At 41.3% G+C, this 13551-nt stretch overlaps 1 long non-coding RNA gene across 1 annotated transcript in view; it reads right to left on the reverse strand.

The window, feature by feature from the left end:
* Positions 1-9564: 9564 nt before the first annotated feature.
* LOC134220972 (uncharacterized) overlaps positions 9565-13551 on the reverse strand; it is a 357919-nt gene continuing 353932 nt past the window's right edge. The window contains exon 3 of the long non-coding RNA XR_009982144.1: positions 9565-9846. This is a non-coding gene — a long non-coding RNA (uncharacterized LOC134220972). The remainder of the gene's footprint in view (positions 9847-13551) is intronic.

The following is a 13551-nucleotide window of genomic DNA, read 5'->3' on the forward strand; positions in this document are numbered from 1 at the left end:
AGAGGAGCACCAGTTGAAATCTACAGTGATAACGGCACAAATTTCCAAGGTGCCGAGCGGCAACTGCGTGAGCAACTCAAGGAAATACATGGTGACTTAGCAGCGACAATTACCAACATCGCTACAAAATGGATTTTCATTCCACCTGGAGCACCTCATATGGGCGGTGCTTGGGAGAGGATGGTTCGATCGATTAAATCTGCCATGGAAGTTGCTTACAACAATGATCGCAAATTGGACGACGAGGGACTCGAAACCTTGGTCATTGAAGCGGAAAGTATAGTGAACAGCCGTCCGCTCACATACCTACCTCTAGACGCTGCCGAAGGTGAAGCACTTACCCCAAACCACTTCCTGTTGGGTAGCTCTACAGTAGGGCAGTTCAAATTTAAAAAATGTTCGAAAATTCCATCTCCCATATGTCTATTAGCATCATTTTGATAATGTAGGAGTCCTGGCAAAATTTCAGACAATTCGGTGGCCATTTAGGGGTGGCGCGAAGTCAATATATGCTTGTATGGAAATTTGTATGGGAAAAACTTAAAATTTATTCAAGTCTCCCTACAACTGTCAAATCGTGATGAATTCAAATAAACATCCCCAACCTCCATTTTTGGAATCTATTTGAGCTCAACCAGTGGGTAACTCATTAATTTTGATTTATATTTCCACTGCTACGTCAAGGCTAATTACACCATTTTAGCCATTTATCTCATATTCACACTGTCAATAGAACCGTTCAATCCACTCATAACTAATGTGTTATCCGGAGGTCTCATTTATATAGATTCCAAAAAGGGAGGTTGGGGATTTTTATTTGAATTCATCACGATTTGACAGTTGTAAGGAGACTTGAATAAATTTTAAGTTTTTCCCATACAAATTTCCATATAAACATAAATTGATTTCGCGCCACCCCTAAATGGCCACCGAATTGCCTGAAATTTTGCCAGGACTCCTATATTATCAAAATAATGCTAATAGAGATATGGGAATTGTAATTTTCGAACATTTTTGAAATTTGAACTGCCCTACTCTACAGGTGTTCGTCAACCTGCAGTACATTTTATCGATCCTTCCGCTGCTGTGAAAAACTCATGGAACCTTATACAACATCAACTGGACATCTTCTGGAAGCGTTGGGTTCGAGAATATCTTCCGATGCTGACGAAGCGGATGAAGTGGTTCGATGAAGTAGTGCCTGTAGCCGTAGGAGATTTGGTCCTCATAGTGGATGGAGACCGAAGGAATGGCTGGACTCGAGGAAGGGTTAAAGAAGTCATCACAGCAAAAGACGGTAGAGTTCGACAAGCTGTGGTTCAAACTAGAAGAGGAATATTTCGTCGACCGGTATCAAAGCTGGCCGTGTTGGAGGTTGAGTTGGGTGATAAAACTGTAACCGATGGCCAGTGTTACGGGGGGGAGGATGTTGATGCCAACACTGCTCCGCCGTGTCACCGCAACTGACCTGTGGGGTGCACCGGTCTGAGATGTCAGTAAAACGTCAGCTGAAGAATGATTGGGAGAAATGAAAATAAACCCGAGCCTAGCCAATCAGGATCAGCAGCGAAACACCGGCGCGATCCCTAAAACAGCTCCTAACAAGGCTCCAAAGCAAAAAGATGTCAACATGTCAGGTAACTTCAAGACTCATGTGCCTCCCCCCACTCATCAAGGTAAGCCACGTTCAGCTCCAGTAGCTAAGCCTCCAATACCACAGAAATTAGAAAACTCCCTCCAACAAATAATTAAACAATTTGGGACTATGGAGCCTCCCACAATGGCCTCCAGCTTCGGGATCCACCCTAATGCATCAAGCACTCTTCCGCGAACCGGAATGATTACGGGCATTCAGCCATCGGTGTATCCGAGTATATCTTCGGGATTAGCTCCCCCATCTATGGATTACCAAACGTTAGGCTTCCGCCACCTGCAAATTCGGTTCCTTCTATGGGACTTCCGAATGCCGGCCATATCTTACCGGCAAATCCAACCCTTTCTTATGGATTAGATCCCCCTTTCGCGGGACTACCAAACGTTGGCCTTCCGCCACCTGCAAATTCGTCTCTTTCTATCGGAACGGCTCCCCAGCTGCCGAGGCTGCCGCTAATGGAGGAATTTACTCCCTCCCAATCGCAGTTAGCTGCTCGCCAAGTGATGTCACGTGACTTACCGACGTTTTCTAGTAATCCTGCTGACTGGCCGATATTCATAAGTAGCTTTATGAATAGTTCGCTATCGTGTGGCTATAATAGCGCCGAAAATCTTACACGCCTTCAACGCTGTTTAAAGGGGCCCGCGTATGAATCTGTCAAAAGCCGTTTATTGTTACCTGAATCAGTGCCTCATGTGATAGATACCCTTCGCTTACTGTATGGACGCCCAGAACTACTTATCAACACTCTACTTCAAAAGGTGCACAGTGTTACAGCGCCAAAGGCGGAGAAGTTGGAAACTATCATCGATTTCGGCATAGCGGTTCGCAGTCTCTGTGATCATTTGGAAGCTGCCGGGCAACCAGAGCATCTTTCCAATCCGACGTTGCTGATGGAGCTGGTCGAGAAATTACCTGCACACACCAAAATGCAGTGGGCCGATTACATACAACAGCACCCCATAGTCAACCTAAAAGTATTTGGAGATTTCATGCTGCGAGTCGTCCACGCAGTAAGTAGAGTAACAATGTACAGTGGCAGTCAACAAAAGCCGAAACCGAAGGGATCAGTGTACACTCATACTGTGGAAGGGGAACCTTTTCGTCAACCTGCGCCAGCAAGCGAAAGGGTTTGTTTCTGCTGCAAGGAACTAGGTCATCGCATTGCAGACTGTGCGGTATTCGAGGCATTTTCGGTGGATGATCGTTGGAAGTTTGTGCAAAGTAACGGACTGTGCCGGAGTTGTCTTAACGCTCACGGAAAAGGAGTTGCCGAAGCGCGTCGCGGTGCCCGATTGAAGAATGCGAATATCGACATCATCCGCTACTGCATTCCAGTCGATCCAGTTCTATCGTCCGGCCTTCTCGAGGGATGTCAACAGTGCAAAATCACGTACATCGCCAATACAAGCAAGCTCTACTTTTCCGGATCATTCCCGTCAAAATTTCCGGACCACTAGGAACCATCGAAACTTTTGCATTTTTGGATGATGGCTCGGATCTTTCTCTTATCGAAAGCGGACTAGTAGAACAACTAGGAGTCGACGGTTGGGAGAAACCTTTGTGTCTGAAATGGACAGGGAATGTCACCAGAGTGGAATCGGAATCGAAACATGTGCGAGTTGTGATCCAAGGAATGAATAGCCAGCAGAGATTTTCCCTCAACGATGTCCGTACAGTTAAAGAGCTAACGTTACCACAGCAAACTCTGAACTATAATGAACTGTCGCAGCACTACCGACACCTGCAAGGACTACCGCTCGCTAGTTACAGCAAAGCAATTCCGCGTCTATTAATCGGCGTTAATAATGCCAGCTTGACCGTCCCCTTGCAAGTGAAAGAAGGAAAAAGGAACGAGCCTATAGCAGTGAAGACAAGGTTGGGCTGGTGCATCTTTGGTGGGAATGACAATAAAGCAACACACTCACTAAACTACCACAGCTGTGAATGTTCCAGTGATCAGGAGTTACACAATATAGTGAAAGAATATTTCGCGATGGAAGATGCAGGAGTCCAACCGTCAGTAGCGCTTGAATCAGAAGAAAGAATTTCTAAAACAATTTCCGAAGAAATTGCTGGAAAAAATCTTCGAAGGGGTTCAGAAAGGACTCACCGAGAGAATAGCGAAAAGAGTTTATGAAGACAATTTTTGAAGGAATTTTCGAAAGAACTTAGTGTAAGATCTACTATTGATCCCACGACCACGACTCACTTCCCACAAATCACACCAAGGAAATACAAAACCTTGCTTAATAACACTGGCGGAGACAGAGGTGGGGCACCACACGATGCAATCACACCATTGTTCTTATAGGCTATTGTTCTTGCGCCAAGTGGTGCCCCACCAAATAACAATAGCTGGCGACGCCAGTGCTTAATCTAGACTCGTTTATTCATCATAAGGAACAAAGGTTTGGGCACGCAGGCCTTGCTTATTATATGTATAGGTATTTTATAATTTTGCCCGGAAGCATCGACTTCAAAAATAGTTTACATTAGGGAACCGAAGGAATTCCCGCAGAAAAATCAAAAAGAATCTTTTCAGTAAATTCCGAAAAAATGTTCTAGGGAATTTTCAAAAGAATTTCCGAATGGTTCCCAAAAGGAATTTCCGAAGAAATTTCTTTGAATTAATTTCTGAAGTGATTCCCGAAAAAAATCAAATGAAATGGAGAATGTTGTTACGGAATTATTGAGGGAAATGCCCAAGAACTTCTTCCTAAAGTTACCAAAGAATTTTCAAAGGATTATCCGTAGAAATTCCCAAGGAATTGTTTAAGGTAGTTCTGAAAGAATTCCTATGTGAATATCAGGAAAAGTTGTCAAAGAACTTGCTAAGGAACCCCTAGAGGAATTTCTATAAAATTTCCAACGTTTTTTTTTTCTAAAAAAAACTGGAGGAATTCCTAAAATAATCCTCCTGTAAATGAATTTCTGAAGGAATTTTAGAAGGAATTCTAGAATATTTTCCGTCAATACTTCAAAAGGAATTTGCGAATGATTTTCGGAAGGTATATCCGAAAGAATGTCTAAGGGAATTACGAAAGAAATTTTCAAAGAAATTCCCAAAAGAACGAACCTTAACGAATTTCCTAAGGTTTTTTTTAAACAAAGGAATACGTGGAGGCAATTCTGACGTAATCCCGAAGTAAATTTTAAAAAATATCCGTAAATAGTTTTTAAATATTTGTATCGGTCTAACAAAAAAAAATACCGCCCGGAATTCATTCGGATATTCCTCCAGGGACTTCTTTAAAAGATTATTCGTAAAACCTTCAAGATTTCCTTCGGAGATTTCTCCAGATTTTTTTTTCGGAAGATCTTCCAGAAAATCCTTTGAAATTTATTGAAAATGAAGTTGTTTGCGACGTAGTTACTTATTGATTTTTCGAAAAAAAAATCCATAAATAAACAGCAAACAAACGAGAACCTTAGGAAAGATGAAGGCATTTTTGGAGAAAATCCTGCAGGAAGTTCCGGAAGAATTCCCGAAGAATATTTTAAAAGAGTTGCTGGAAGAAGTTCTGAAGAAATTCCTTAGGCAAAAATTGAATGAATTCCTTATGGATATCTAGTAGAACTTTTTCCAGCGATTCATGAAATAAATGCCGAAACAATTTCAAAAGGAAAAATTTTCGAAGAAATTCTCAACAAAATTCCAAAGAAATTCTCAAAAGAACGAATGGATTTTTTTAAGGAATTCCTTAAGGAATTTTCACAGGAATTGCTAAAGAAACATCCAAAGGAATTCCTCAAGTAGTCTCCGAAGGAGATTGTAGGAATTTGTGGAACAAAATCCGAAAGCATTCCTTAAGCAATTTCCGAAAGAAATTCGTCTGAAGAAATGCGTAATGAAAATTCTTAAGGAATTTTCGGAGAAATTTTGTAAGGAATCTCCGAAGGAACACCCGAAAAAATTTAGGAAGAATTAATAAAATTATCTTCTAAGGCTTTTAAAAAGGAACTTTTCGGAGGAATATCTGGAGGAATTATCAAATATATTTCTTGATTTATTTCCGAACTAATTTCTGGAGTATTTTTCGAAGGAATTCATAAATGAATGTTTGAACGACACTTCTTCGATTATTCTAATAATAAGGCTTCAGCGAAGCGACAACACCCCAGTTCTGGGTTACAATAGCTGTGAATAAGAAGATAAGAAGCGTATTTAACTGATGCTCGTAATATTTACTCAGCAATATTTGCTTTGCTGATGCTCAGCAAGTGGTAATGTCAGTTATATTCAGAAATAGATTTCAAAATATGAATTACTTACTCGGGAGTCGGAACAAAAAAAATTGGTAAAGCATTCACAGTTGGGATTGAATTATTTTGCTAAATCAGTTTGCCTTATAAGCCAGTTATCCTAATAGCACAAATCAAAGAAAAATGATTAAATAAGTTGATTTAAATAAATAGAAAAAAAAATGTCAAAATAACTAATGTGCAACTTGACTTGAAATTTCTTAACTGCAATAATTTTCCTGCACCAATGCCAGATCCTTTAAGAATTGGGAACGCTTTGGGCATGTATCCAAGCCCCACAACAAACCCAATTTGCGAGTCACCTACAAGTTTAGGTGCCCGGCTAAATGAGGCCTTGGCTTAACGCATTCCAAAGATCAGTTTAACAATTTATGTATTATTATACTAGATAAATCCTCATTCAAACTTTCAAACTAATCAACCAACCTATTAAATAACCAAGACAAGGTATGTCACTACACCGACTTAGGGACACCATCGCTTGAGATAGATTTGAAATTGAATTTTGACGAGATCCACCTTAACAACATTTATGAACTTCCGTAAGACTAGTTTAGTACTATTCCAATTAACTCTACCACGCTGTATTTCTTCACAGATACGTATTTCGACCTCAATTATTAGACCGAGACACTGAATCTGCTTGGCTTGACTCGACTTAAGGTAATTGATTATTTTTATTGCGGTTAGTCACTGGCGTGGCCAAATTATAGGTGATAGGTGATCTCCATGTGGCCTTGTGGATATTTTTGCGGGGAAAGAAGGTGCTTCGGACTACCATTCCGCGGGAGTCTGCAAAGTATATGCACCGTTGGCTGTTATCATTCGATACGGTGTGCATACTATCCGGTCCGAAGACCAGGATATATATTTCCTTCCTTCCTACCTGAGCGTTCATGTCACCGATAACGATTTTTACGTCTCGCAGTGGGCATCCATCGTATGTCTGCTCCTGCTGTGCATAGAGCGCTTCTTTCTCGTCGTCGGGTCTCCCTTCGTGTGGGCAGTGCACGTTGATGATGCTATAGTTGAAGAAACGGCATTTTATCCTTAGCTTGCGCATGCTTGCGTTGATTGTCTGCCACCCAATCACACGTTGGCGCATCTTACCCAGTACTAAGGACTGTTCAGTTTATTCGGAGGACACTTTTACATAACGATATTACGTAACGCTTTATCGTAGATTATAATACACTGTCAATCAACTGTAATTTTTGAAATGAGATAAAACAGTTTAAATTAAATATAATGGTGCCTATTGTTAAACTTCTCGAATCTCGCGTAAACATAAGCTTCCCAACAGAATTTTTTATAAGCAAAATTGACAGTTTGTAAGAATATTATAAATCGGCATGTCAACAAAATCATCAAGAAGATCGGGAAAAACAAATTGTCAATGATTTGGCGATATCTAGAAACAGTAGAGCCTGTGTCAGCCCGAAAACGGAATATGGAGCTGTTGCAAATTCAATAAATTGAAATTGCTATTGATATCTCAAATTTCTGAGCTAGAATTGTTTCGTTGATAGTTGGATTTCATTTGGATTTCGAAAAAGATTGATGGTTTAAAAAACATCGACAATACAAAGTGTCCTGTTTATAAACTGAACAGTCCTTATAAAACCGGTTCCCAGCTCGTTGGTGGTGCCACAGCTTTGGTAGAAGGTAGCCGCTCGATGCCCGCTTTTCTACACTTTTTGCACTGTCCAGCAAATCTTCTGCAGCGCCACGACGTCGAAGTTGCGGGGATGTAATTCATCGTAGATCATCCTGTCGCAACCTGCGAAGCCTAGTGACTTGCAGTTCCATGTTCCAAGCTTCCAATCGTGATGCTTTATTCGTCGCCTAGGTCGTTGCCAATTGTATCGAGTCGTATTATCTTCTATGTCGTTCGTAATGGTTGTTTTTAAAGGCGGTTTATTGCGCCTGCGCAAACCTCCTGTCTCGTCGGAGGGCCGTCGTGTCAGGGCTGTTTAGCGTCCCACCTAACACCAGGACTTGGGCTTGTGCGCTTTGAGCGGCACACGGTCGCTTTGGCGGAGCATACTTGCGGATACATGCAGCTTTTTATATAGGTTTAACTGGGCTCACTGTCAAACCCCACCATATCCTAGGTAGGCGCCACAACTCGCAGATGGCCTGGGGAGGGATGGTGGCGCGGTCAAAAAATCAAAGCGGCGCGCCGGTCAAAAATGGTAAAAATCCGTGGCGGCGCACAGCTCTACTTCCAAAACTATAATAGACGAAAACACACAAGGTTTATAAAGCTTTTAAAACGATGTTATAATTAAAAACTAATTTCAGTTCATATATCAGCGATCCCCATTCCTTAAAAGCCGTGTAAATTGTGTATTCGACCCTCTCAAGTACCGCAGCTTAAAGGTTAACCCGCGGCCCTACCCCGTAGTACTGCCAATGCATAGAATCCCGACGCGTTGTGAAAACTGTATTTACTGCACACCGCGTGAGCGAGGGTTGAAATATTGCTCATTTTTCCGTTATCCGGCCGGCGCGGTATTACAACTCCTTTTTCACCGGTGCCGGACCGGTCTCCGCCCGTCGTGTCGGTAATTCGCCGAAAACAACTCCCTCTGCAATTGCCGGAGTCGCGCGCTGCTGGGCCCGTGCCGTTGAAACCGAACCGGTAAAATATGGCAATTGGTGTCTACGGAGCAGGAACACGGAAAAGCGTAAGCCTTAAAAGTAGTCGGCTTCGCACGTGTTCCACTCGGTCTGAGCCTGTAACATAAACGCGTTCCGCTGGAGCACGTTCCCCGAGCAGGAAAAGGGAAGCGAAAACATCGACCGACGCAGTGATATATGCTTTTCCGTGTTCGGCTGGGTCTGACTGGTTGTTATCGGTTGTTAGGATCTGTAAGGCAGAGGTTCTCGCAGGAAAATATAATCAGATAAGAATGAAGTAAAAACCTTAAAATTGTACATTATGAACTCGATTTGGGTATTGGAAAATTGGTTATCAAGCGAAAGGGGTCACTCTTGCCTGATTGCATTTGACGTCATGCAAGTCACATAAAAGAGTCCTTTCTCATGAGACCAATCACTTTATATTTTACAGATATTAACATACGTTTATATTTTTTTAAAAGACAAACTAAAAAGGCACTTAAATCTGATAATCTCAGAAACTTGTGTCGATAAAATTCTAAAACCTTCAAATTATTGCTCAGGAAACACTGCACTCAGGCATTGTGCACTGCATTGTGAAGATTCCACCGGCGCCTTATTATTAGCTCCCTCCGCACGAAAAAAAAAAAAAGGATTACATACTCAGTTGTATTGGCGTTTGCCATTGCTGCTGCACTCCGGACGTGTGGAAGGATTCCGTGAGGGCGCTCCGCTGTTGTCTTCCTGATGCGAGGGTGAACCTGGAGCGAGGATTATGGACATGTAGAAGCCAACGCCTGGCAGGGAGAAAATATTAATTAATAAATCATTGGCACGTTTCTTTTGTGGTTTGGCTCTTGCCACTTGGGGTGTTGAACAGAATGTGATATTTTTGGATTTTGAAAGGTTTAAATTTTGCTTGTATGCATGCATGATAGCTGGAAAGGACGAAATGGACGGCAAATTCCTTCCTCTAGCAGCAACAAAAAGATGCATGCTCTACAGAATGGGGGTATTTATTAAACATTTATGACCATGTGCACACACATAATGACGATATTTTTAGGTTCTTCCGTTGTCTACGTCTTTGCACGTAAATCGTTCCGCCAGCAGACTAAACGTTTGTTTGCTTTACACCTCGGAAGGTTTTCCAACAGAAGCTCACCGTCACCGTCGTCGTCTCTTCGTTGATCTGTCGTCGTAGCTACCGTTCTTTTGTATCTCGCAGGATATCTCCCCATATCCTGGCAGTTGAGATGGTTTTTGTGGATGCTGACGGTTGGCACACGAGTGCATACGATCTGTAAACAAGCAAGAACGATGCCAAGGAAAAGTTATAAATAGGTTTATGCTGCACCCAGTCGCATTATGGGTCTATTTATGGGGGTTAGCAATGTTTATTTGTAGGTTGTTAAAGCACTCATTGAAAACACTCTTGTCTGCTTTCGTACTGAGAGTCGGAATAAGAGTCCTAACGGTGCGTAAGAGGCGCTGTTTATTGCGTACTCAGTTTCTAATGAATGTTGTGAGGATGGTCTATTTCTATTGAAGTACATATGGCTAAATGAGGTATAATCCACGAAATTTTAAAGACGACATATTGTTCTATTTTTCCTAATATCGAAATATCCCGATTTTATCATCCCTACCCTGGTGAATTTTGGGAAAGGTGACAAAATCGGAAAACAAATTTCTATTTTTTAATTTGTTTCACAAATAAGAATCAGTTTATGTTTTGGGAAGGCAAAATACGTGAATGGATCCCGTTGATTCTTGTCGAAAAAGCTCAACGGGCCTCAGAAATGATTCATTGTAAACCATTTGTATGGTAAAAGTTATTCTATGAAAATCATCGTCGTTTGCGGTATTATTTACAAAAATAAAAAGAACAACTAAAATGTTTGGGAAGACAAAATCGGGTTTTCGTTCGAGCATATTTTTTTTCTTTAAAAAAAGTCGTGGGAAGGAAAAAGTTTAATGAAAGCGTTTGCCCGGTACAAGACGAACAGAGGAGATGATGCTATCTTCAAATGAAAGCGTCTGCCCAGTATAAGACAGAAGAAGAAATAATGCCTTCTTTGAACGAACGCCTTCTATCAGTATAAGGCGAACTGAGAAGATAATGCCTTCTTAAAATCAACGTGTCTGTTCGGTATAGGGCTGAAAAAAGAAAAAAAATCTACAAATTAACGCGTTTGCCCGGTATACATCAAACAGGGTATATAACACCTTCTTTTAATGAACGCGTTTGCCCGGAATAAAGCGAACAGAGATCACGTCTTCTTTAAATCACAGCATCTGCTCGATATAAGGCAAAAAAAATGCCTCTAAAAACGAACGCGTTTGCCTGGTATAAGGCGAACAGAATACACACTTAAAAAATATTACCGACTTCGGTAACATTTTTACCGAAATCTCAACCGCTGAGCGCTCGGTAATGTTTCCGGTAAATCTTCGCATTACTTGTAACACGATAAGAAACCTAGCTGTCAAATTATTACCGAATGTTCGTTAATGTTACCGAGTGGTTTGTAAATTTTATTACCGACTGTATTGTTAGTTCAAATGCCGAAAAATGCGAATCGGATATAAAATATTATTTCAAAAACAAAAGATTACAAATCAAATATTTATTTGTTTTAATGCTTATTAATTTATTGAGTCAATCAATGAATCATTTCTTAATTATTTTTTCAAGCGAATATAAAAAATATAGGCTGCTGTAATAAATATTTCGGTTTCCGTTGAGGAACAGGAGGAACTGCTTATCCGTTGGAAATAGTGGCACATCAAATACCTACCGCCATGAATTCCAACAGCAGCCCCGAACAGTCAAAACGGAAATAGCTGAATCTTTTTTCTGGTGGATCGTCTAGTTGGACGACGAATTAAAAGAAAAAATACGCTGTAAAACGGAAATATAATTCGGCACTTGAGCCCCGCGCAGAAGACATTTGTTTATAGCCTGAACATAAGTTTATTATATTACTTACAGCAAAGAATGTCCCCTACATTGGTTATTAATTGTGTTTACAGAACTCAATCGGCCTGCCATAAAGCCAAGAGATTAAAACTTCTCGATTAACGAAAAAACCAGAGCAAATGCCTTCTTTACAAAATAAAAAAAGGCAATAAAGGAGATAACGACTTCAAAATTTCACATTGTTTTTCTAGCTAATTGTCGTCTGTCGTTCTTCTTTCCGCAACAAGGTATGTAGGTATCAAAGTACTACTGTACTTTTTAACACTAGCTGGAAGAAAACTCGCCGGTAAAAAGGCATTTTTTCCCTTCCCTTCTTCTAGAAACGAAATTTCGGCCGAATACGTCATTTTCTAGAATAAGTCATTTGCTCGAATAGGTCATTTGCCCGAACAGGACATTCACCCGAATAGGTCATTTACCCGAATAGGTCATTTGTCCGAATAGAAGAACCGAACACACCGTCAAGTACTTGCTAGATGAAGCTTGGCTCCTTCAGGGAAATATCCCATTCGGGGTAAAACTGTTTTTGAAAAAATTGGCACCGAATCTTTCGATTTCTTTGACAAAGATCAATAGATTCAGGCGCAACTCAACATCCTGGGGCACTTCCAGTGCAAAAACTGTAAGCAGTACTCCTTAATTGCTCTTCAAAGTGCGTGGACATATGTAGTTTCTCCAAAAAACGAATTTTTTGCCAGAATACGTATTTTTGGACAAGGATTCAGAATATATTAAAATCTCATTTTGACTGAAAATGTTACATATGCAGTTTCTCAAACAAACGGCTCAATTATGGGTAGTGTCGTAAAGTCGACCAATCATTTGACCGAATAGGTTATTTGAATGAATGGGTCACTTGCCCGGATCAAATATATCATTTGGCTGAATAGGTCTTTTGCCCGAATCGAATACGTCATTTGGCCGAATAGTTTATTTGACCGATTAGGTTTTTTGGTCGAATAGGTCATTTGCCCGAACAGGTCTTTTTCCCGAACGAGTCATTTTTCCGAATAGGTCATTTTCCCGAATAGGTCACTTGCCCCAATAGATCACTTGCCCGAATAGGTCATTTGCCCGAATAGGCCATTTGGCAGAATAGGTAATTTCCCCGTACAGGAGTTTTGCCCAAATAGGACATTTGGTCGAATAGGTCGTTTTCCCGAATCGAATACGTCATTTGTCCGAATAGTTTATTTGGCCGATTAGGTTCATTTGCCCGAACAGGTCTTTTGCCCGAACGAGTCATTTGTCCGAATATTTCATTTGCCCGAAAAGGTCATTTGGAAGAATTTCACTTCATTCAAAGTCGTTGTTAGCAGTAAATGGAAAATCGAGCCCTAAATTCATCAACGTGACCAGTAAACATCAAGTTTAGAGAGTTTGTTCAACTACATACCAATACTCGGCGACCCTAATTAAAAAATGCTTGTGATATTCAAATGGTTTGTGAGTCGCTGTTGAATTAAATAATAATAAGAGTAGATGATTCATTTATTTCATTTATTTAGTTAACATCTAAACAGATAACACTGAATCAACAATTTGACGCCACAATGCACGGTTCGAGGCCGCATCTCTCCATCCTCGGATACGCCCCACGCTCGCCAAGTCGTTCTGCACCTGGTCTGCCCATCTCGCTCGCTGCGCTCCACGCCGTCTCGTACCTGCCGGATCGGAAGCGAACACCATCTTTGCAGGGTTGCTGTCCGGCATTCTTGCAACATGTCCTGCCCATCGTACCCTTCCGGCTTTAGCTACCTTCTGGATACTGGGTTCGCCGTAGAGTTGGGCGAGCTCATGGTTCATTCTTCGCCGCCACACACCGTCTTCTTGCACACCGCCAAAGATGGTCCTAAGCACCCGTCTCTCGAATACTCCGAGTGCTTGCAAGTCCTCCTCGAGCATTGTCCATGTTTCATGTCCGTAGAGAACTACCGGTCTTATTAACGTCTTGTACATGACACATTTGGTGCGGTGGCGAATATTTTTCGACCGCAGTTTCTTCTGGAGCCCATAGTAGGCC

This window comes from Armigeres subalbatus, chromosome 3 (assembly GCF_024139115.2).
Source record: "Armigeres subalbatus isolate Guangzhou_Male chromosome 3, GZ_Asu_2, whole genome shotgun sequence".
NCBI lineage: Eukaryota > Metazoa > Arthropoda > Insecta > Diptera > Culicidae > Armigeres > Armigeres subalbatus.